This window comes from Hyla sarda, unplaced genomic scaffold, assembly GCF_029499605.1.
Source record: "Hyla sarda isolate aHylSar1 unplaced genomic scaffold, aHylSar1.hap1 scaffold_428, whole genome shotgun sequence".
Taxonomy (NCBI): domain Eukaryota; kingdom Metazoa; phylum Chordata; class Amphibia; order Anura; family Hylidae; genus Hyla; species Hyla sarda.
In genome coordinates this window covers 138,686-162,538 of record NW_026610443.1, presented here as the reverse complement: position 1 = coordinate 162,538, position 23,853 = coordinate 138,686, and the positions used below count along the sequence as shown (strand labels likewise).

General features: G+C 43.4%; 14 pseudogenes; all 14 read left to right on the top strand.

Moving 5' to 3' along the window:
- The first annotated feature begins 480 nt into the window (after nt 1-480).
- LOC130334036 (U2 spliceosomal RNA) lies at nt 481-744 on the top strand (annotated as a pseudogene).
- A 1,466-nt stretch (nt 745-2,210) lies between these two features.
- On the top strand, nt 2,211-2,474 carry LOC130334126 (U2 spliceosomal RNA; annotated as a pseudogene).
- Nucleotides 2,475-3,951: 1,477 nt separating this feature from the next.
- Nucleotides 3,952-4,216, top strand: LOC130334106 (U2 spliceosomal RNA; annotated as a pseudogene).
- A 1,482-nt stretch (nt 4,217-5,698) lies between these two features.
- LOC130334035 (U2 spliceosomal RNA) lies at nt 5,699-5,962 on the top strand (annotated as a pseudogene).
- Nucleotides 5,963-7,448: 1,486 nt separating this feature from the next.
- On the top strand, nt 7,449-7,713 carry LOC130334103 (U2 spliceosomal RNA; annotated as a pseudogene).
- A 1,477-nt stretch (nt 7,714-9,190) lies between these two features.
- LOC130334034 (U2 spliceosomal RNA) lies at nt 9,191-9,454 on the top strand (annotated as a pseudogene).
- Nucleotides 9,455-10,917: 1,463 nt separating this feature from the next.
- Nucleotides 10,918-11,181, top strand: LOC130334033 (U2 spliceosomal RNA; annotated as a pseudogene).
- A 1,476-nt stretch (nt 11,182-12,657) lies between these two features.
- LOC130334032 (U2 spliceosomal RNA) lies at nt 12,658-12,921 on the top strand (annotated as a pseudogene).
- A 1,486-nt stretch (nt 12,922-14,407) lies between these two features.
- Nucleotides 14,408-14,671, top strand: LOC130334030 (U2 spliceosomal RNA; annotated as a pseudogene).
- Nucleotides 14,672-16,159: 1,488 nt separating this feature from the next.
- On the top strand, nt 16,160-16,423 carry LOC130334029 (U2 spliceosomal RNA; annotated as a pseudogene).
- A 1,482-nt stretch (nt 16,424-17,905) lies between these two features.
- Nucleotides 17,906-18,170, top strand: LOC130334102 (U2 spliceosomal RNA; annotated as a pseudogene).
- A 1,471-nt stretch (nt 18,171-19,641) lies between these two features.
- Nucleotides 19,642-19,905, top strand: LOC130334090 (U2 spliceosomal RNA; annotated as a pseudogene).
- A 1,476-nt stretch (nt 19,906-21,381) lies between these two features.
- On the top strand, nt 21,382-21,646 carry LOC130334101 (U2 spliceosomal RNA; annotated as a pseudogene).
- A 1,471-nt stretch (nt 21,647-23,117) lies between these two features.
- On the top strand, nt 23,118-23,381 carry LOC130334028 (U2 spliceosomal RNA; annotated as a pseudogene).
- Nucleotides 23,382-23,853: the final 472 nt, after the last annotated feature.

Below are 23,853 nucleotides of genomic sequence, written 5' to 3'. Positions count from 1 at the left end.
TTGTCAGGTCACCCGGATTCAGCAAATACCAGAGTCCAAAATGATGCAGGTTTATACTGTTAATTTTCAGTTTATCGTTACAGTTGGTGTTATTCCATGTCGGAAGGGACGCAGCTACAGCCAGTGGGGTAACTAGAGACAGGCAGGCAGCTATGTGCAACAAAGGTAGGCGTGTTGTTTTCATATGCAGATCTGAAATATTGTCTTATATGCAAGAGGAGGAGTGATGGGGGTTCAGGCAAAAGCCAGGCTATGGATTGCATTGCTAAATGCTCCATCAGAGTGCAATGGTCGCCTGTCCTTTTTTTAAGTGATGATGTGGGTTTAGCCTGTGCTGTATGTATGTATGTATGGGTGGCTGACTGCCACCCACCCAGAGAGTGTATGGGAGGCTGGTTGGCTGCCAGCCTTCCTTCCATTCCTATGAGTAATGTGAGTGCTCATGAAGGGGACATGGTTGGGTCCACCCCTTTCCCGGTTATCCCCTCTAGGCCTTTTGGCTTAGATCAAGTGTAAAAAAAGAAAGGATCTTGCGACAGATCGCATCCTGAGGCACGTTTTTTTTTGTGTGAATACTTGCACTTGGGTGACTTGTGAGCACATACTGATACATACGTTCCCTATCTGGGGACCATAAATTAAATGGATTTTTGAGAAAGGGAGCTGATTTGGAAGCTTGCTTCTGTCGCCCTATGCATTGACCCGATGTGGCAGTATCTTCGGGTAGTGAACAGTGCACCACCCCATTCCAGTGTTAAACAAGAAAGATTCTCATTTAATCCTCCGTGGGTGAGAATTTGAGTTTGAGAATTGGAGACCAAAATGATGAGTTGCACTGACTGGTTTATGAACGTCTATTCATTTAGCGTTTTAATGACCATGTTTGCACACTGATTGGTGTAAAAAAATAAAATAAAACTAAATAATAATAATCTAGCACACCTGTGCAGGTTTGACATGACATGACAGGTAGCTGTCTTGTGGGTGGTGCTGAATCCTGTTAAATGACATGAGGGTCTCATGCCTATACACAAGGGTGTGTCATTGCTGTTGCTTGACCATGCATTGGTTTCTGTGGTCAGTGAATGATAAAAACAAAATTTACCATCCATTGATGGATGGGAAATCCGCCATGAGGCATTTGTTTTTAGAAACTGCTGCTCACAACCAATGTTGCAATGGAGTGTCTCCATCTGCTGGTGGTATTGGAAAGGCATTAGTGCTATGACAGGGTCTGAAGAAGAAGAAGAAGAAGAAGAAGAAGAAGACGGAAAAAAATATATATAAAAAGAAAAAGAGAGAGAGAGACTGACTTAGTGAGCGAGTGAGTGAGAGAGTGAGAGTGAGTGAGAGTGAATGAGTGAGTGAGTGATTGAGTGAGTGAGTGAGTGAGAACAAATGAGTTAAAGCAAGTGAGTGAGAGAGATCGAATGAATGAAAGTCTGAATGACAGAAAGAAAAAAGGATGAAGAAAGAAGCATGAAGAAAAAAAAATGTATATGGAGTTGCTGACATGAGTGCAATCTACAAAGCCGTTGAGGCTGATCCTCATGGGAGGATTATTGCACCAGGACCCTTAGCACTTTTAAAATGCCATTCAATGCCACGGGCTAGATGTAAACTGCAGATGACCATGTTGTGGTAGTTACCATGGATACCCAAGTGATGTGTGAGCTAACACATAGGCCCAACAGATTCCAAGAAGGCCAGAATCACCAGCGGCACCACCATCGATTGTCAGGTCACCCGGATTCAGCAAATACCAGAGTCCAAAATGATGCAGGTTTATACTGTTAATTTTCAGTTTATCGTTACAGTTGGTGTTATTCCATGTCGGAAGGGACGCAGCTACAGCCAGTGGGGTAACTAGAGACAGGCAGGCAGCTATGTGCAACAAAGGTAGGCGTGTTGTTTTCATATGCAGATCTGAAATATTGTCTTATATGCAAGAGGAGGAGTGATGGGGGTTCAGGCAAAAGCCAGGCTATGGATTGCATTGCTAAATGCTCCATCAGAGTGCAATGGTCGCCTGTCCTTTTTTTAAGTGATGATGTGGGTTTAGCCTGTGCTGTATGTATGTATGGGTGGCTGACTGCCACCCACCCAGAAAGTGTATGGGAGGCTGGTTGGCTGCCAGCCTTCCTTCCATTCCTATGAGTAATGTGAGTGCTCATGAAGGGGACATGGTTGGGTCCACCCCTTTCCCGGTTATCCCCTCTAGGCCTTTTGGCTTAGATCAAGTGTAAAAAAAGAAAGGATCTTGCGACAGATCGCATTCTGAGGCACGTTTTTTTTTGTGTGAATACTTGCACTTGGGTGACTTGTGAGCACATACTGATACATACGTTCCCTATCTGGGGACCATAAATTAAATGGATTTTTGAGAAAGGGAGCTGATTTGGAAGCTTGCTTCTGTCGCCCTATGCATTGACCCGATGTGGCAGTATCTTCGGGTAGTGAACAGTGCATCACCCCATTCCAGTGTTAAACAAGAAAGATTCTCATTTAATCCTCCGTGGGTGAGAATTTGAGTTTGAGAATTGGAGACCAAAATGATGAGTTGCACTGACTGGTTTATGAACGTCTATTCATTTAGCGTTTTAATGACCATGTTTGCACACTGATTGGTGTAAAAAAATAAAATAAAACTAAATAATAATAATCTAGCACACCTGTGCAGGTTTGACATGACATGACAGGTAGCTGTCTTGTGGGTGGTGCTGAATCCTGTTAAATGACATGAGGGTCTCATGCCTATACACAAGGGTGTGTCATTGCTGTTGCTTGACCATGCATTGGTTTCTGTGGTCAGTGAATGATAAAAACAAAATTTACCATCCATTGATGGATGGGAAATCCGCCATGAGGCATTTGTTTTTAGAAACTGCTGCTCACAACCAATGTTGCAATGGAGTGTCTCCATCTGCTGGTGGTATTGGAAAGGCATTAGTGCTATGACAGGGTCTGAAGAAGAAGAAGAAGAAGAAGAAGAAGACGGAAAAATATATATATAAAAAGAAAAAGAGAGAGAGAGAGAGAGACTGACTTAGTGAGCGAGTGAGTGAGAGAGTGAGAGTGAGTGAGAGTGAATGAGTGAGTGAGTGATTGAGTGAGTGAGTGAGTGAGTGAGTGAGAACAAATGAGTTAAAGCAAGTGAGTGAGAGAGATCGAATGAATGAAAGTCTGAATGACAGAAAGAAAAAAGGATGAAGAAAGAAGCATGAAGAAAAAAAAATGTATATGGAGTTGCTGACATGAGTGCAATCTACAAAGCCGTTGAGGCTGATCCTCATGGGAGGATTATTGCACCAGGACCCTTAGCACTTTTAAAATGCCATTCAATGCCACGGGCTAGATGTAAACTGCAGATGACCATGTTGTGGTAGTTACCATGGATACCCAAGTGATGTGTGAGCTAACACATAGGCCCAACAGATTCCAAGAAGGCCAGAATCACCAGCGGCACCACCATCGATTGTCAGGTCACCCGGATTCAGCAAATACCAGAGTCCAAAATGATGCAGGTTTATACTGTTAATTTTCAGTTTATCGTTACAGTTGGTGTTATTCCATGTCGGAAGGGACGCAGCTACAGCCAGTGGGGTAACTAGAGACAGGCAGGCAGCTATGTGCAACAAAGGTAGGCGTGTTGTTTTCATATGCAGATCTGAAATATTGTCTTATATGCAAGAGGAGGAGTGATGGGGGTTCAGGCAAAAGCCAGGCTATGGATTGCATTGCTAAATGCTCCATCAGAGTGCAATGGTCGCCTGTCCTTTTTTTAAGTGATGATGTGGGTTTAGCCTGTGCTGTATGTATGTATGGGTGGCTGACTGCCACCCACCCAGAAAGTGTATGGGAGGCTGGTTGGCTGCCAGCCTTCCTTCCATTCCTATGAGTAATGTGAGTGCTCATGAAGGGGACATGGTTGGGTCCACCCCTTTCCCGGTTATCCCCTCTAGGCCTTTTGGCTTAGATCAAGTGTAAAAAAAGAAAGGATCTTGCGACAGATCGCATCCTGAGGCACGTTTTTTTTTTGTGTGAATACTTGCACTTGGGTGACTTGTGAGCACATACTGATACATACGTTCCCTATCTGGGGACCATAAATTAAATGGATTTTTGAGAAAGGGAGCTGATTTGGAAGCTTGCTTCTGTCGCCCTATGCATTGACCCGATGTGGCAGTATCTTCGGGTAGTGAACAGTGCACCACCCCATTCCAGTGTTAAACAAGAAAGATTCTCATTTAATCCTCCGTGGGTGAGAATTTGAGTTTGAGAATTGGAGACCAAAATGATGAGTTGCACTGACTGGTTTATGAACGTCTATTCATTTAGCGTTTTAATGACCATGTTTGCACACTGATTGGTGTAAAAAAATAAAAGAAAACTAAATAATAATAATCTAGCACACCTGTGCAGGTTTGACATGACATGACAGGTAGCTGTCTTGTGGGTGGTGCTGAATCCTGTTAAATGACATGAGGGTCTCATGCCTATACACAAGGGTGTGTCATTGCTGTTGCTTGACCATGCATTGGTTTCTGTGGTCAGTGAATGATAAAAACAAAATTTACCATCCATTGATGGATGGGAAATCCGCCATGAGGCATTTGTTTTTAGAAACTGCTGCTCACAACCAATGTTGCAATGGAGTGTCTCCATCTGCTGGTGGTATTGGAAAGGCATTAGTGCTATGACAGGGTCTGAAGAAGAAGAAGAAGAAGAAGAAGAAGAAGAAGAAGACGGAAAAAAATATATATAAAAAGAAAAAGAGAGAGAGAGAGAGAGACTGACTTAGTGAGCGAGTGAGTGAGAGAGTGAGAGTGAGTGAGAGTGAATGAGTGAGTGAGTGATTGAGTGAGTGAGTGAGTGAGTGAGAACAAATGAGTTAAAGCAAGTGAGTGAGAGAGATCGAATGAATGAAAGTCTGAATGACAGAAAGAAAAAAGGATGAAGAAAGAAGCATGAAGAAAAAAAAATGTATATGGAGTTGCTGACATGAGTGCAATCTACAAAGCCGTTGAGGCTGATCCTCATGGGAGGATTATTGCACCAGGACCCTTAGCACTTTTAAAATGCCATTCAATGCCACGGGCTAGATGTAAACTGCAGATGACCATGTTGTGGTAGTTACCATGGATACCCAAGTGATGTGTGAGCTAACACATAGGCCCAACAGATTCCAAGAAGGCCAGAATCACCAGCGGCACCACCATCGATTGTCAGGTCACCCGGATTCAGCAAATACCAGAGTCCAAAATGATGCAGGTTTATACTGTTAATTTTCAGTTTATCGTTACAGTTGGTGTTATTCCATGTCGGAAGGGACGCAGCTACAGCCAGTGGGGTAACTAGAGACAGGCAGGCAGCTATGTGCAACAAAGGTAGGCGTGTTGTTTTCATATGCAGATCTGAAATATTGTCTTATATGCAAGAGGAGGAGTGATGGGGGTTCAGGCAAAAGCCAGGCTATGGATTGCATTGCTAAATGCTCCATCAGAGTGCAATGGTCGCCTGTCCTTTTTTTAAGTGATGATGTGGGTTTAGCCTGTGCTGTATGTATGTATGGGTGGCTGACTGCCACCCACCCAGAAAGTGTATGGGAGGCTGGTTGGCTGCCAGCCTTCCTTCCATTCCTATGAGTAATGTGAGTGCTCATGAAGGGGACATGGTTGGGTCCACCCCTTTCCCGGTTATCCCCTCTAGGCCTTTTGGCTTAGATCAAGTGTAAAAAAAGAAAGGATCTTGCGACAGATCGCATCCTGAGGCACGTTTTTTTTTGTGTGAATACTTGCACTTGGGTGACTTGTGAGCACATACTGATACATACGTTCCCTATCTGGGGACCATAAATTAAATGGATTTTTGAGAAAGGGAGCTGATTTGGAAGCTTGCTTCTGTCGCCCTATGCATTGACCCGATGTGGCAGTATCTTCGGGTAGTGAACAGTGCACCACCCCATTCCAGTGTTAAACAAGAAAGATTCTCATTTAATCCTCCGTGGGTGAGAATTTGAGTTTGAGAATTGGAGACCAAAATGATGAGTTGCACTGACTGGTTTATGAACGTCTATTCATTTAGCGTTTTAATGACCATGTTTGCACACTGATTGGTGTAAAAAAATAAAATAAAACTAAATAATAATAATCTAGCACACCTGTGCAGGTTTGACATGACATGACAGGTAGCTGTCTTGTGGGTGGTGCTGAATCCTGTTAAATGACATGAGGGTCTCATGCCTATACACAAGGGTGTGTCATTGCTGTTGCTTGACCATGCATTGGTTTCTGTGGTCAGTGAATGATAAAAACAAAATTTACCATCCATTGATGGATGGGAAATCCGCCATGAGGCATTTGTTTTTAGAAACTGCTGCTCACAACCAATGTTGCAATGGAGTGTCTCCATCTGCTGGTGGTATTGGAAAGGCATTAGTGCTATGACAGGGTCTGAAGAAGAAGAAGAAGAAGAAGAAGAAGAAGAAGAAGACGGAAAAAAATATACATAAAAAGAAAAAGAGAGAGAGAGAGAGAGACTGACTTAGTGAGCGAGTGAGTGAGAGAGTGAGAGTGAGTGAGAGTGAATGAGTGAGTGAGTGATTGAGTGAGTGAGTGAGTGAGTGAGTGAGAACAAATGAGTTAAAGCAAGTGAGTGAGAGAGATCGAATGAATGAAAGTCTGAATGACAGAAAGAAAAAAGGATGAAGAAAGAAGCATGAAGAAAAAAAAATGTATATGGAGTTGCTGACATGAGTGCAATCTACAAAGCCGTTGAGGCTGATCCTCATGGGAGGATTATTGCACCAGGACCCTTAGCACTTTTAAAATGCCATTCAATGCCACGGGCTAGATGTAAACTGCAGATGACCATGTTGTGGTAGTTACCATGGATACCCAAGTGATGTGTGAGCTAACACATAGGCCCAACAGATTCCAAGAAGGCCAGAATCATCAGCGGCACCACCATCGATTGTCAGGTCACCCGGATTCAGCAAATACCAGAGTCCAAAATGATGCAGGTTTATACTGTTAATTTTCAGTTTATCGTTACAGTTGGTGTTATTCCATGTCGGAAGGGACGCAGCTACAGCCAGTGGGGTAACTAGAGACAGGCAGGCAGCTATGTGCAACAAAGGTAGGCGTGTTGTTTTCATATGCAGATCTGAAATATTGTCTTATATGCAAGAGGAGGAGTGATGGGGGTTCAGGCAAAAGCCAGGCTATGGATTGCATTGCTAAATGCTCCATCAGAGTGCAATGGTCGCCTGTCCTTTTTTTAAGTGATGATGTGGGTTTAGCCTGTGCTGTATGTATGTATGGGTGGCTGACTGCCACCCACCCAGAAAGTGTATGGGAGGCTGGTTGGCTGCCAGCCTTCCTTCCATTCCTATGAGTAATGTGAGTGCTCATGAAGGGGACATGGTTGGGTCCACCCCTTTCCCGGTTATCCCCTCTAGGCCTTTTGGCTTAGATCAAGTGTAAAAAAAGAAAGGATCTTGCGACAGATCGCATCCTGAGGCACGTTTTTTTTTTGTGTGAATACTTGCACTTGGGTGACTTGTGAGCACATACTGATACATACGTTCCCTATCTGGGGACCATAAATTAAATGGATTTTTGAGAAAGGGAGCTGATTTGGAAGCTTGCTTCTGTCGCCCTATGCATTGACCCGATGTGGCAGTATCTTCGGGTAGTGAACAGTGCACCACCCCATTCCAGTGTTAAACAAGAAAGATTCTCATTTAATCCTCCGTGGGTGAGAATTTGAGTTTGAGAATTGGAGACCAAAATGATGAGTTGCACTGACTGGTTTATGAACGTCTATTCATTTAGCGTTTTAATGACCATGTTTGCACACTGATTGGTGTAAAAAAATAAAATAAAACTAAATAATAATAATCTAGCACACCTGTGCAGGTTTGACATGACATGACAGGTAGCTGTCTTGTGGGTGGTGCTGAATCCTGTTAAATGACATGAGGGTCTCATGCCTATACACAAGGGTGTGTCATTGCTGTTGCTTGACCATGCATTGGTTTATGTGGTCAGTGAATGATAAAAACAAAATTTACCATCCATTGATGGATGGGAAATCCGCCATGAGGCATTTGTTTTTAGAAACTGCTGCTCACAACCAATGTTGCAATGGAGTGTCTCCATCTGCTGGTGGTATTGGAAAGGCATTAGTGCTATGACAGGGTCTGAAGAAGAAGAAGAAGAAGAAGAAGAAGACGGAAAAAAATATATATAAAAAGAAAAAGAGAGAGAGAGAGAGAGACTGACTTAGTGAGCGAGTGAGTGAGAGAGTGAGAGTGAGTGAGAGTGAATGAGTGAGTGAGTGATTGAGTGAGTGAGTGAGTGAGTGAGTGAGAACAAATGAGTTAAAGCAAGTGAGTGAGAGAGATCGAATGAATGAAAGTCTGAATGACAGAAAGAAAAAAGGATGAAGAAAGAAGCATGAAGAAAAAAAAATGTATATGGAGTTGCTGACATGAGTGCAATCTACAAAGCCGTTGAGGCTGATCCTCATGGGAGGATTATTGCACCAGGACCCTTAGCACTTTTAAAATGCCATTCAATGCCACGGGCTAGATGTAAACTGCAGATGACCATGTTGTGGTAGTTACCATGGATACCCAAGTGATGTGTGAGCTAACACATAGGCCCAACAGATTCCAAGAAGGCCAGAATCACCAGCGGCACCACCATCGATTGTCAGGTCACCCGGATTCAGCAAATACCAGAGTCCAAAATGATGCAGGTTTATACTGTTAATTTTCAGTTTATCGTTACAGTTGGTGTTATTCCATGTCGGAAGGGACGCAGCTACAGCCAGTGGGGTAACTAGAGACAGGCAGGCAGCTATGTGCAACAAAGGTAGGCGTGTTGTTTTCATATGCAGATCTGAAATATTGTCTTATATGCAAGAGGAGGAGTGATGGGGGTTCAGGCAAAAGCCAGGCTATGGATTGCATTGCTAAATGCTCCATCAGAGTGCAATGGTCGCCTGTCCTTTTTTTAAGTGATGATGTGGGTTTAGCCTGTGCTGTATGTATGTATGGGTGGCTGACTGCCACCCACCCAGAAAGTGTATGGGAGGCTGGTTGGCTGCCAGCCTTCCTTCCATTCCTATGAGTAATGTGAGTGCTCATGAAGGGGACATGGTTGGGTCCACCCCTTTCCCGGTTATCCCCTCTAGGCCTTTTGGCTTAGATCAAGTGTAAAAAAAGAAAGGATCTTGCGACAGATCGCATCCTGAGGCACGTTTTTTTTTGTGTGAATACTTGCACTTGGGTGACTTGTGAGCACATACTGATACATACGTTCCCTATCTGGGGACCATAAATTAAATGGATTTTTGAGAAAGGGAGCTGATTTGGAAGCTTGCTTCTGTCGCCCTATGCATTGACCCGATGTGGCAGTATCTTCGGGTAGTGAACAGTGCACCACCCCATTCCAGTGTTAAACAAGAAAGATTCTCATTTAATCCTCCGTGGGTGAGAATTTGAGTTTGAGAATTGGAGACCAAAATGATGAGTTGCACTGACTGGTTTATGAACGTCTATTCATTTAGCGTTTTAATGACCATGTTTGCACACTGATTGGTGTAAAAAAATAAAATAAAACTAAATAATAATAATCTAGCACACCTGTGCAGGTTTGACATGACATGACAGGTAGCTGTCTTGTGGGTGGTGCTGAATCCTGTTAAATGACATGAGGGTCTCATGCCTATACACAAGGGTGTGTCATTGCTGTTGCTTGACCATGCATTGGTTTCTGTGGTCAGTGAATGATAAAAACAAAATTTACCATCCATTGATGGATGGGAAATCCGCCATGAGGCATTTGTTTTTAGAAACTGCTGCTCACAACCAATGTTGCAATGGAGTGTCTCCATCTGCTGGTGGTATTGGAAAGGCATTAGTGCTATGACAGGGTCTGAAGAAGAAGAAGAAGAAGAAGAAGAAGACGGAAAAAAATATATATAAAAAGAAAAAGAGAGAGAGAGAGAGACTGACTTAGTGAGCGAGTGAGTGAGAGAGTGAGAGTGAGTGAGAGTGAATGAGTGAGTGATTGAGTGAGTGAGTGAGTGAGAACAAATGAGTTAAAGCAAGTGAGTGAGAGAGATCGAATGAATGAAAGTCTGAATGACAGAAAGAAAAAAGGATGAAGAAAGAAGCATGAAGAAAAAAAAATGTATATGGAGTTGCTGACATGAGTGCAATCTACAAAGCCGTTGAGGCTGATCCTCATGGGAGGATTATTGCACCAGGACCCTTAGCACTTTTAAAATGCCATTCAATGCCACGGGCTAGATGTAAACTGCAGATGACCATGTTGTGGTAGTTACCATGGATACCCAAGTGATGTGTGAGCTAACACATAGGCCCAACAGATTCCAAGAAGGCCAGAATCACCAGCGGCACCACCATCGATTGTCAGGTCACCCGGATTCAGCAAATACCAGAGTCCAAAATGATGCAGGTTTATACTGTTAATTTTCAGTTTATCGTTACAGTTGGTGTTATTCCATGTCGGAAGGGACGCAGCTACAGCCAGTGGGGTAACTAGAGACAGGCAGGCAGCTATGTGCAACAAAGGTAGGCGTGTTGTTTTCATATGCAGATCTGAAATATTGTCTTATATGCAAGAGGAGGAGTGATGGGGGTTCAGGCAAAAGCCAGGCTATGGATTGCATTGCTAAATGCTCCATCAGAGTGCAATGGTCGCCTGTCCTTTTTTTAAGTGATGATGTGGGTTTAGCCTGTGCTGTATGTATGTATGGGTGGCTGACTGCCACCCACCCAGAAAGTGTATGGGAGGCTGGTTGGCTGCCAGCCTTCCTTCCATTCCTATGAGTAATGTGAGTGCTCATGAAGGGGACATGGTTGGGTCCACCCCTTTCCCGGTTATCCCCTCTAGGCCTTTTGGCTTAGATCAAGTGTAAAAAAAGAAAGGATCTTGCGACAGATCGCATCCTGAGGCACGTTTTTTTTTGTGTGAATACTTGCACTTGGGTGACTTGTGAGCACATACTGATACATACGTTCCCTATCTGGGGACCATAAATTAAATGGATTTTTGAGAAAGGGAGCTGATTTGGAAGCTTGCTTCTGTCGCCCTATGCATTGACCCGATGTGGCAGTATCTTCGGGTAGTGAACAGTGCACCACCCCATTCCAGTGTTAAACAAGAAAGATTCTCATTTAATCCTCCGTGGGTGAGAATTTGAGTTTGAGAATTGGAGACCAAAATGATGAGTTGCACTGACTGGTTTATGAACGTCTATTCATTTAGCGTTTTAATGACCATGTTTGCACACTGATTGGTGTAAAAAAATAAAATAAAACTAAATAATAATAATCTAGCACACCTGTGCAGGTTTGACATGACATGACAGGTAGCTGTCTTGTGGGTGGTGCTGAATCCTGTTAAATGACATGAGGGTCTCATGCCTATACACAAGGGTGTGTCATTGCTGTTGCTTGACCATGCATTGGTTTCTGTGGTCAGTGAATGATAAAAACAAAATTTACCATCCATTGATGGATGGGAAATCCGCCATGAGGCATTTGTTTTTAGAAACTGCTGCTCACAACCAATGTTGCAATGGAGTGTCTCCATCTGCTGGTGGTATTGGAAAGGCATTAGTGCTATGACAGGGTCTGAAGAAGAAGAAGAAGAAGAAGAAGAAGAAGACGGAAAAAAATATATATAAAAAGAAAAAGAGAGAGAGAGAGAGAGACTGACTTAGTGAGCGAGTGAGTGAGAGAGTGAGAGTGAGTGAGAGTGAATGAGTGAGTGAGTGATTGAGTGAGTGAGTGAGTGAGTGAGAACAAATGAGTTAAAGCAAGTGAGTGAGAGAGATCGAATGAATGAAAGTCTGAATGACAGAAAGAAAAAAGGATGAAGAAAGAAGCATGAAGAAAAAAAAATGTATATGGAGTTGCTGACATGAGTGCAATCTACAAAGCCGTTGAGGCTGATCCTCATGGGAGGATTATTGCACCAGGACCCTTAGCACTTTTAAAATGCCATTCAATGCCACGGGCTAGATGTAAACTGCAGATGACCATGTTGTGGTAGTTACCATGGATACCCAAGTGATGTGTGAGCTAACACATAGGCCCAACAGATTCCAAGAAGGCCAGAATCACCAGCGGCACCACCATCGATTGTCAGGTCACCCGGATTCAGCAAATACCAGAGTCCAAAATGATGCAGGTTTATACTGTTAATTTTCAGTTTATCGTTACAGTTGGTGTTATTCCATGTCGGAAGGGACGCAGCTACAGCCAGTGGGGTAACTAGAGACAGGCAGGCAGCTATGTGCAACAAAGGTAGGCGTGTTGTTTTCATATGCAGATCTGAAATATTGTCTTATATGCAAGAGGAGGAGTGATGGGGGTTCAGGCAAAAGCCAGGCTATGGATTGCATTGCTAAATGCTCCATCAGAGTGCAATGGTCGCCTGTCCTTTTTTTAAGTGATGATGTGGGTTTAGCCTGTGCTGTATGTATGTATGGGTGGCTGACTGCCACCCACCCAGAAAGTGTATGGGAGGCTGGTTGGCTGCCAGCCTTCCTTCCATTCCTATGAGTAATGTGAGTGCTCATGAAGGGGACATGGTTGGGTCCACCCCTTTCCCGGTTATCCCCTCTAGGCCTTTTGGCTTAGATCAAGTGTAAAAAAAGAAAGGATCTTGCGACAGATCGCATCCTGAGGCACGTTTTTTTTTGTGTGAATACTTGCACTTGGGTGACTTGTGAGCACATACTGATACATACGTTCCCTATCTGGGGACCATAAATTAAATGGATTTTTGAGAAAGGGAGCTGATTTGGAAGCTTGCTTCTGTCGCCCTATGCATTGACCCGATGTGGCAGTATCTTCGGGTAGTGAACAGTGCACCACCCCATTCCAGTGTTAAACAAGAAAGATTCTCATTTAATCCTCCGTGGGTGAGAATTTGAGTTTGAGAATTGGAGACCAAAATGATGAGTTGCACTGACTGGTTTATGAACGTCTATTCATTTAGCGTTTTAATGACCATGTTTGCACACTGATTGGTGTAAAAAAATAAAATAAAACTAAATAATAATAATCTAGCACACCTGTGCAGGTTTGACATGACATGACAGGTAGCTGTCTTGTGGGTGGTGCTGAATCCTGTTAAATGACATGAGGGTCTCATGCCTATACACAAGGGTGTGTCATTGCTGTTGCTTGACCATGCATTGGTTTCTGTGGTCAGTGAATGATAAAAACAAAATTTACCATCCATTGATGGATGGGAAATCCGCCATGAGGCATTTGTTTTTAGAAACTGCTGCTCACAACCAATGTTGCAATGGAGTGTCTCCATCTGCTGGTGGTATTGGAAAGGCATTAGTGCTATGACAGGGTCTGAAGAAGAAGAAGAAGAAGAAGAAGAAGAAGAAGAAGACGGAAAAAAATATATATAAAAAGAAAAAGAGAGAGAGAGAGAGAGAGAGACTGACTTAGTGAGCGAGTGAGTGAGAGAGTGAGAGTGAGTGAGAGTGAATGAGTGAGTGAGTGATTGAGTGAGTGAGTGAGTGAGTGAGAACAAATGAGTTAAAGCAAGTGAGTGAGAGAGATCGAATGAATGAAAGTCTGAATGACAGAAAGAAAAAAGGATGAAGAAAGAAGCATGAAGAAAAAAAAATGTATATGGAGTTGCTGACATGAGTGCAATCTACAAAGCCGTTGAGGCTGATCCTCATGGGAGGATTATTGCACCAGGACCCTTAGCACTTTTAAAATGCCATTCAATGCCACGGGCTAGATGTAAACTGCAGATGACCATGTTGTGGTAGTTACCATGGATACCCAAGTGATGTGTGAGCTAACACATAGGCCCAACAGATTCCAAGAAGGCCAGAATCACCAGCGGCACCACCATCGATTGTCAGGTCACCCGGATTCAGCAAATACCAGAGTCCAAAATGATGCAGGTTTATACTGTTAATTTTCAGTTTATCGTTACAGTTGGTGTTATTCCATGTCGGAAGGGACGCAGCTACAGCCAGTGGGGTAACTAGAGACAGGCAGGCAGCTATGTGCAACAAAGGTAGGCGTGTTGTTTTCATATGCAGATCTGAAATATTGTCTTATATGCAAGAGGAGGAGTGATGGGGGTTCAGGCAAAAGCCAGGCTATGGATTGCATTGCTAAATGCTCCATCAGAGTGCAATGGTCGCCTGTCCTTTTTTTAAGTGATGATGTGGGTTTAGCCTGTGCTGTATGTATGTATGGGTGGCTGACTGCCACCCACCCAGAAAGTGTATGGGAGGCTGGTTGGCTGCCAGCCTTCCTTCCATTCCTATGAGTAATGTGAGTGCTCATGAAGGGGACATGGTTGGGTCCACCCCTTTCCCGGTTATCCCCTCTAGGCCTTTTGGCTTAGATCAAGTGTAAAAAAAGAAAGGATCTTGCGACAGATCGCATCCTGAGGCACGTTTTTTTTTGTGTGAATACTTGCACTTGGGTGACTTGTGAGCACATACTGATACATACGTTCCCTATCTGGGGACCATAAATTAAATGGATTTTTGAGAAAGGGAGCTGATTTGGAAGCTTGCTTCTGTCGCCCTATGCATTGACCCGATGTGGCAGTATCTTCGGGTAGTGAACAGTGCACCACCCCATTCCAGTGTTAAACAAGAAAGATTCTCATTTAATCCTCCGTGGGTGAGAATTTGAGTTTGAGAATTGGAGACCAAAATGATGAGTTGCACTGACTGGTTTATGAACGTCTATTCATTTAGCGTTTTAATGACCATGTTTGCACACTGATTGGTGTAAAAAAATAAAATAAAACTAAATAATAATAATCTAGCACACCTGTGCAGGTTTGACATGACATGACAGGTAGCTGTCTTGTGGGTGGTGCTGAATCCTGTTAAATGACATGAGGGTCTCATGCCTATACACAAGGGTGTGTCATTGCTGTTGCTTGACCATGCATTGGTTTCTGTGGTCAGTGAATGATAAAAACAAAATTTACCATCCATTGATGGATGGGAAATCCGCCATGAGGCATTTGTTTTTAGAAACTGCTGCTCACAACCAATGTTGCAATGGAGTGTCTCCATCTGCTGGTGGTATTGGAAAGGCATTAGTGCTATGACAGGGTCTGAAGAAGAAGAAGAAGAAGAAGAAGAAGAAGAAGAAGAAGAAGACGGAAAAAAATATATATAAAAAGAAAAAGAGAGAGAGAGAGAGAGACTGACTTAGTGAGCGAGTGAGTGAGAGAGTGAGAGTGAGTGAGAGTGAATGAGTGAGTGAGTGATTGAGTGAGTGAGTGAGTGAGTGAGAACAAATGAGTTAAAGCAAGTGAGTGAGAGAGATCGAATGAATGAAAGTCTGAATGACAGAAAGAAAAAAGGATGAAGAAAGAAGCATGAAGAAAAAAAAATGTATATGGAGTTGCTGACATGAGTGCAATCTACAAAGCCGTTGAGGCTGATCCTCATGGGAGGATTATTGCACCAGGACCCTTAGCACTTTTAAAATGCCATTCAATGCCACGGGCTAGATGTAAACTGCAGATGACCATGTTGTGGTAGTTACCATGGATACCCAAGTGATGTGTGAGCTAACACATAGGCCCAACAGATTCCAAGAAGGCCAGAATCACCAGCGGCACCACCATCGATTGTCAGGTCACCCGGATTCAGCAAATACCAGAGTCCAAAATGATGCAGGTTTATACTGTTAATTTTCAGTTTATCGTTACAGTTGGTGTTATTCCATGTCGGAAGGGACGCAGCTACAGCCAGTGGGGTAACTAGAGACAGGCAGGCAGCTATGTGCAACAAAGGTAGGCGTGTTGTTTTCATATGCAGATCTGAAATATTGTCTTATATGCAAGAGGAGGAGTGATGGGGGTTCAGGCAAAAGCCAGGCTATGGATTGCATTGCTAAATGCTCCATCAGAGTGCAATGGTCGCCTGTCCTTTTTTTAAGTGATGATGTGGGTTTAGCCTGTGCTGTATATATGTATGGGTGGCTGACTGCCACCCACCCAGAAAGTGTATGGGAGGCTGGTTGGCTGCCAGCCTTCCTTCCATTCCTATGAGTAATGTGAGTGCTCATGAAGGGGACATGGTTGGGTCCACCCCTTTCCCGGTTATCCCCTCTAGGCCTTTTGGCTTAGATCAAGTGTAAAAAAAGAAAGGATCTTGCGACAGATCGCATCCTGAGGCACGTTTTTTTTTGTGTGAATACTTGCACTTGGGTGACTTGTGAGCACATACTGATACATACGTTCCCTATCTGGGGACCATAAATTAAATGGATTTTTGAGAAAGGGAGCTGATTTGGAAGCTTGCTTCTGTCGCCCTATGCATTGACCCGATGTGGCAGTATCTTCGGGTAGTGAACAGTGCACCACCCCATTCCAGTGTTAAACAAGAAAGATTCTCATTTAATCCTCCGTGGGTGAGAATTTGAGTTTGAGAATTGGAGACCAAAATGATGAGTTGCACTGACTGGTTTATGAACGTCTATTCATTTAGCGTTTTAATGACCATGTTTGCACACTGATTGGTGTAAAAAAATAAAATAAAACTAAATAATAATAATCTAGCACACCTGTGCAGGTTTGACATGACATGACAGGTAGCTGTCTTGTGGGTGGTGCTGAATCCTGTTAAATGACATGAGGGTCTCATGCCTATACACAAGGGTGTGTCATTGCTGTTGCTTGACCATGCATTGGTTTCTGTGGTCAGTGAATGATAAAAACAAAATTTACCATCCATTGATGGATGGGAAATCCGCCATGAGGCATTTGTTTTTAGAAACTGCTGCTCACAACCAATGTTGCAATGGAGTGTCTCCATCTGCTGGTGGTATTGGAAAGGCATTAGTGCTATGACAGGGTCTGAAGAAGAAGAAGAAGAAGAAGAAGAAGAAGAAGAAGACGGAAAAAAATATATATAAAAAGAAAAAGAGAGAGAGAGAGAGAGACTGACTTAGTGAGCGAGTGAGTGAGAGAGTGAGAGTGAGTGAGAGTGAATGAGTGAGTGAGTGATTGAGTGAGTGAGTGAGTGAGTGAGAACAAATGAGTTAAAGCAAGTGAGTGAGAGAGATCGAATGAATGAAAGTCTGAATGACAGAAAGAAAAAAGGATGAAGAAAGAAGCATGAAGAAAAAAAAATGTATATGGAGTTGCTGACATGAGTGCAATCTACAAAGCCGTTGAGGCTGATCCTCATGGGAGGATTATTGCACCAGGACCCTTAGCACTTTTAAAATGCCATTCAATGCCACGGGCTAGATGTAAACTGCAGATGACCATGTTGTGGTAGTTACCATGGATACCCAAGTGATGTGTGAGCTAACACATAGGCCCAACAGATTCCAAGAAGGCCAGAATCACCAGCGGCACCACCATCGATTGTCAGGTCACCCGGATTCAGCAAATACCAGAGTCCAAAATGATGCAGGTTTATACTGTTAATTTTCAGTTTATCGTTACAGTTGGTGTTATTCCATGTCGGAAGGGACGCAGCTACAGCCAGTGGGGTAACTAGAGACAGGCAGGCAGCTATGTGCAACAAAGGTAGGCGTGTTGTTTTCATATGCAGATCTGAAATATTGTCTTATATGCAAGAGGAGGAGTGATGGGGGTTCAGGCAAAAGCCAGGCTATGGATTGCATTGCTAAATGCTCCATCAGAGTGCAATGGTCGCCTGTCCTTTTTTTAAGTGATGATGTGGGTTTAGCCTGTGCTGTATGTATGTATGGGTGGCTGACTGCCACCCACCCAGAAAGTGTATGGGAGGCTGGTTGGCTGCCAGCCTTCCTTCCATTCCTATGAGTAATGTGAGTGCTCATGAAGGGGACATGGTTGGGTCCACCCCTTTCCCGGTTATCCCCTCTAGGCCTTTTGGCTTAGATCAAGTGTAAAAAAAGAAAGGATCTTGCGACAGATCGCATCCTGAGGCACGTTTTTTTTTTGTGTGAATACTTGCACTTGGGTGACTTGTGAGCACATACTGATACATACGTTCCCTATCTGGGGACCATAAATTAAATGGATTTTTGAGAAAGGGAGCTGATTTGGAAGCTTGCTTCTGTCGCCCTATGCATTGACCCGATGTGGCAGTATCTTCGGGTAGTGAACAGTGCACCACCCCATTCCAGTGTTAAACAAGAAAGATTCTCATTTAATCCTCCGTGGGTGAGAATTTGAGTTTGAGAATTGGAGACCAAAATGATGAGTTGCACTGACTGGTTTATGAACGTCTATTCATTTAGCGTTTTAATGACCATGTTTGCACACTGATTGGTGTAAAAAAATAAAATAAAACTAAATAATAATAATCTAGCACACCTGTGCAGGTTTGACATGACATGACAGGTAGCTGTCTTGTGGGTGGTGCTGAATCCTGTTAAATGACATGAGGGTCTCATGCCTATACACAAGGGTGTGTCATTGCTGTTGCTTGACCATGCATTGGTTTCTGTGGTCAGTGAATGATAAAAACAAAATTTACCATCCATTGATGGATGGGAAATCCGCCATGAGGCATTTGTTTTTAGAAACTGCTGCTCACAACCAATGTTGCAATGGAGTGTCTCCATCTGCTGGTGGTATTGGAAAGGCATTAGTGCTATGACAGGGTCTGAAGAAGAAGAAGAAGAAGAAGAAGAAGACGGAAAAAAATATATATAAAAAGAAAAAGAGAGAGAGAGAGAGACTGACTTAGTGAGCGAGTGAGTGAGAGAGTGAGAGTGAGTGAGAGTGAATGAGTGAGTGAGTGATTGAGTGAGTGAGTGAGTGAGTGAGAACAAATGAGTTAAAGCAAGTGAGTGAGAGAGATCGAATGAATGAAAGTCTGAATGACAGAAAGAAAAAAGGATGAAGAAAGAAGCATGAAGAAAAAAAAATGTATATGGAGTTGCTGACATGAGTGCAATCTACAAAGCCGTTGAGGCTGATCCTCATGGGAGGATTATTGCACCAGGACCCTTAGCACTTTTAAAATGCCATTCAATGCCACGGGCTAGATGTAAACTGCAGATGACCATGTTGTGGTAGTTACCATGGATACCCAAGTGATGTGTGAGCTAACACATAGGCCCAACAGATTCCAAGAAGGCCAGAATCACCAGCGGCACCACCATCGATTGTCAGGTCACCCGGATTCAGCAAATACCAGAGTCCAAAATGATGCAGGTTTATACTGTTAATTTTCAGTTTATCGTTACAGTTGGTGTTATTCCATGTCGGAAGGGACGCAGCTACAGCCAGTGGGGTAACTAGAGACAGGCAGGCAGCTATGTGCAACAAAGGTAGGCGTGTTGTTTTCATATGCAGATCTGAAATATTGTCTTATATGCAAGAGGAGGAGTGATGGGGGTTCAGGCAAAAGCCAGGCTATGGATTGCATTGCTAAATGCTCCATCAGAGTGCAATGGTCGCCTGTCCTTTTTTTAAGTGATGATGTGGGTTTAGCCTGTGCTGTATATATGTATGGGTGGCTGACTGCCACCCACCCAGAAAGTGTATGGGAGGCTGGTTGGCTGCCAGCCTTCCTTCCATTCCTATGAGTAATGTGAGTGCTCATGAAGGGGACATGGTTGGGTCCACCCCTTTCCCGGTTATCCCCTCTAGGCCTTTTGGCTTAGATCAAGTGTAAAAAAAGAAAGGATCTTGCGACAGATCGCATGCTGAGGCACGTTTTTTTTTGTGTGAATACTTGCACTTGGGTGACTTGTGAGCACATACTGATACATACGTTCCCTATCTGGGGACCATAAATTAAATGGATTTTTGAGAAAGGGAGCTGATTTGGAAGCTTGCTTCTGTCGCCCTATGCATTGACCCGATGTGGCAGTATCTTCGGGTAGTGAACAGTGCACCACCCCATTCCAGTGTTAAACAAGAAAGATTCTCATTTAATCCTCCGTGGGTGAGAATTTGAGTTTGAGAATTGGAGACCAAAATGATGAGTTGCACTGACTGGTTTATGAACGTCTATTCATTTAGCGTTTTAATGACCATGTTTGCACACTGATTGGTGTAAAAAAATAAAATAAAACTAAATAATAATAATCTAGCACACCTGTGCAGGTTTGACATGACATGACAGGTAGCTGTCTTGTGGGTGGTGCTGAATCCTGTTAAATGACATGAGGGTCTCATGCCTATACACAAGGGTGTGTCATTGCTGTTGCTTGACCATGCATTGGTTTCTGTGGTCAGTGAATGATAAAAACAAAATTTACCATCCATTGATGGATGGGAAATCCGCCATGAGGCATTTGTTTTTAGAAACTGCTGCTCACAACCAATGTTGCAATGGAGTGTCTCCATCTGCTGGTGGTATTGGAAAGGCATTAGTGCTATGACAGGGTCTGAAGAAGAAGAAGAAGAAGAAGAAGAAGAAGACGGAAAAAAATATATATAAAAAGAAAAAGAGAGAGAGAGAGAGAGACTGACTTAGTGAGCGAGTGAGTGAGAGAGTGAGAGTGAGTGAGAGTGAATGAGTGAGTGAGTGATTGAGTGAGTGAGTGAGTGAGTGAGAACAAATGAGTTAAAGCAAGTGAGTGAGAGAGATCGAATGAATGAAAGTCTGAATGACAGAAAGAAAAAAGGATGAAGAAAGAAGCATGAAGAAAAAAAAATGTATATGGAGTTGCTGACATGAGTGCAATCTACAAAGCCGTTGAGGCTGATCCTCATGGGAGGATTATTGCACCAGGACCCTTAGCACTTTTAAAATGCCATTCAATGCCACGGGCTAGATGTAAACTGCAGATGACCATGTTGTGGTAGTTACCATGGATACCCAAGTGATGTGTGAGCTAACACATAGGCCCAACAGATTCCAAGAAGGCCAGAATCACCAGCGGCACCACCATCGATTGTCAGGTCACCCGGATTCAGCAAATACCAGAGTCCAAAATGATGCAGGTTTATACTGTTAATTTTCAGTTTATCGTTACAGTTGGTGTTATTCCATGTCGGAAGGGACGCAGCTACAGCCAGTGGGGTAACTAGAGACAGGCAGGCAGCTATGTGCAACAAAGGTAGGCGTGTTGTTTTCATATGCAGATCTGAAATATTGTCTTATATGCAAGAGGAGGAGTGATGGGGGTTCAGGCAAAAGCCAGGCTATGGATTGCATTGCTAAATGCTCCATCAGAGTGCAATGGTCGCCTGTCCTTTTTTTAAGTGATGATGTGGGTTTAGCCTGTGCTGTATGTATGTATGGGTGGCTGACTGCCACCCACCCAGAAAGTGTATGGGAGGCTGGTTGGCTGCCAGCCTTCCTTCCATTCCTATGAGTAATGTGAGTGCTCATGAAGGGGACATGGTTGGGTCCACCCCTTTCCCGGTTATCCCCTCTAGGCCTTTTGGCTTAGATCAAGTGTAAAAAAAGAAAGGATCTTGCGACAGATCGCATCCTGAGGCACGTTTTTTTTTTGTGTGAATACTTGCACTTGGGTGACTTGTGAGCACATACTGATACATACGTTCCCTATCTGGGGACCATAAATTAAATGGATTTTTGAGAAAGGGAGCTGATTTGGAAGCTTGCTTCTGTCGCCCTATGCATTGACCCGATGTGGCAGTATCTTCGGGTAGTGAACAGTGCACCACCCCATTCCAGTGTTAAACAAGAAAGATTCTCATTTAATCCTCCGTGGGTGAGAATTTGAGTTTGAGAATTGGAGACCAAAATGATGAGTTGCACTGACTGGTTTATGAACGTCTATTCATTTAGCGTTTTAATGACCATGTTTGCACACTGATTGGTGTAAAAAAATAAAATAAAACTAAATAATAATAATCTAGCACACCTGTGCAGGTTTGACATGACATGACAGGTAGCTGTCTTGTGGGTGGTGCTGAATCCTGTTAAATGACATGAGGGTCTCATGCCTATACACAAGGGTGTGTCATTGCTGTTGCTTGACCATGCATTGGTTTCTGTGGTCAGTGAATGATAAAAACAAAATTTACCATCCATTGATGGATGGGAAATCCGCCATGAGGCATTTGTTTTTAGAAACTGCTGCTCACAACCAATGTTGCAATGGAGTGTCTCCATCTGCTGGTGGTATTGGAAAGGCATTAGTGCTATGACAGGGTCTGAAGAAGAAGAAGAAGAAGAAGAAGAAGACGGAAAAAAATATATATAAAAAGAAAAAGAGAGAGAGAGAGAGACTGACTTAGTGAGCGAGTGAGTGAGAGAGTGAGAGTGAGTGAGAGTGAATGAGTGAGTGAGTGATTGAGTGAGTGAGTGAGTGAGTGAGAACAAATGAGTTAAAGCAAGTGAGTGAGAGAGATCGAATGAATGAAAGTCTGAATGACAGAAAGAAAAAAGGATGAAGAAAGAAGCATGAAGAAAAAAAAATGTATATGGAGTTGCTGACATGAGTGCAATCTACAAAGCCGTTGAGGCTGATCCTCATGGGAGGATTATTGCACCAGGACCCTTAGCACTTTTAAAATGCCATTCAATGCCACAGGCTAGATGTAAACTGCAGATGACCATGTTGTGGTAGTTACCATGGATACCCAAGTGATGTGTGAGCTAACACATAGGCCCAACAGATTCCAAGAAGGCCAGAATCACCAGCGGCACCACCATCGATTGTCAGGTCACCCGGATTCAGCAAATACCAGAGTCCAAAATGATGCAGGTTTATACTGTTAATTTTCAGTTTATCGTTACAGTTGGTGTTATTCCATGTCGGAAGGGACGCAGCTACAGCCAGTGGGGTAACTAGAGACAGGCAGGCAGCTATGTGCAACAAAGGTAGGCGTGTTGTTTTCATATGCAGATCTGAAATATTGTCTTATATGCAAGAGGAGGAGTGATGGGGGTTCAGGCAAAAGCCAGGCTATGGATTGCATTGCTAAATGCTCCATCAGAGTGCAATGGTCGCCTGTCCTTTTTTTAAGTGATGATGTGGGTTTAGCCTGTGCTGTATGTATGTATGGGTGGCTGACTGCCACCCACCCAGAAAGTGTATGGGAGGCTGGTTGGCTGCCAGCCTTCCTTCCATTCCTATGAGTAATGTGAGTGCTCATGAAGGGGACATGGTTGGGTCCACCCCTTTCCCGGTTATCCCCTCTAGGCCTTTTGGCTTAGATCAAGTGTAAAAAAAGAAAGGATCTTGCGACAGATCGCATCCTGAGGCACGTTTTTTTTTGTGTGAATACTTGCACTTGGGTGACTTGTGAGCACATACTGATACATACGTTCCCTATCTGGGGACCATAAATTAAATGGATTTTTGAGAAAGGGAGCTGATTTGGAAGCTTGCTTCTGTCGCCCTATGCATTGACCCGATGTGGCAGTATCTTCGGGTAGTGAACAGTGCACCACCCCATTCCAGTGTTAAACAAGAAAGATTCTCATTTAATCCTCCGTGGGTGAGAATTTGAGTTTGAGAATTGGAGACCAAAATGATGAGTTGCACTGACTGGTTTATGAACGTCTATTCATTTAGCGTTTTAATGACCATGTTTGCACACTGATTGGTGTAAAAAAATAAAATAAAACTAAATAATAATAATCTAGCACACCTGTGCAGGTTTGACATGACATGACAGGTAGCTGTCTTGTGGGTGGTGCTGAATCCTGTTAAATGACATGAGGGTCTCATGCCTATACACAAGGGTGTGTCATTGCTGTTGCTTGACCATGCATTGGTTTCTGTGGTCAGTGAATGATAAAAACAAAATTTACCATCCATTGATGGATGGGAAATCCGCCATGAGGCATTTGTTTTTAGAAACTGCTGCTCACAACCAATGTTGCAATGGAGTGTCTCCATCTGCTGGTGGTATTGGAAAGGCA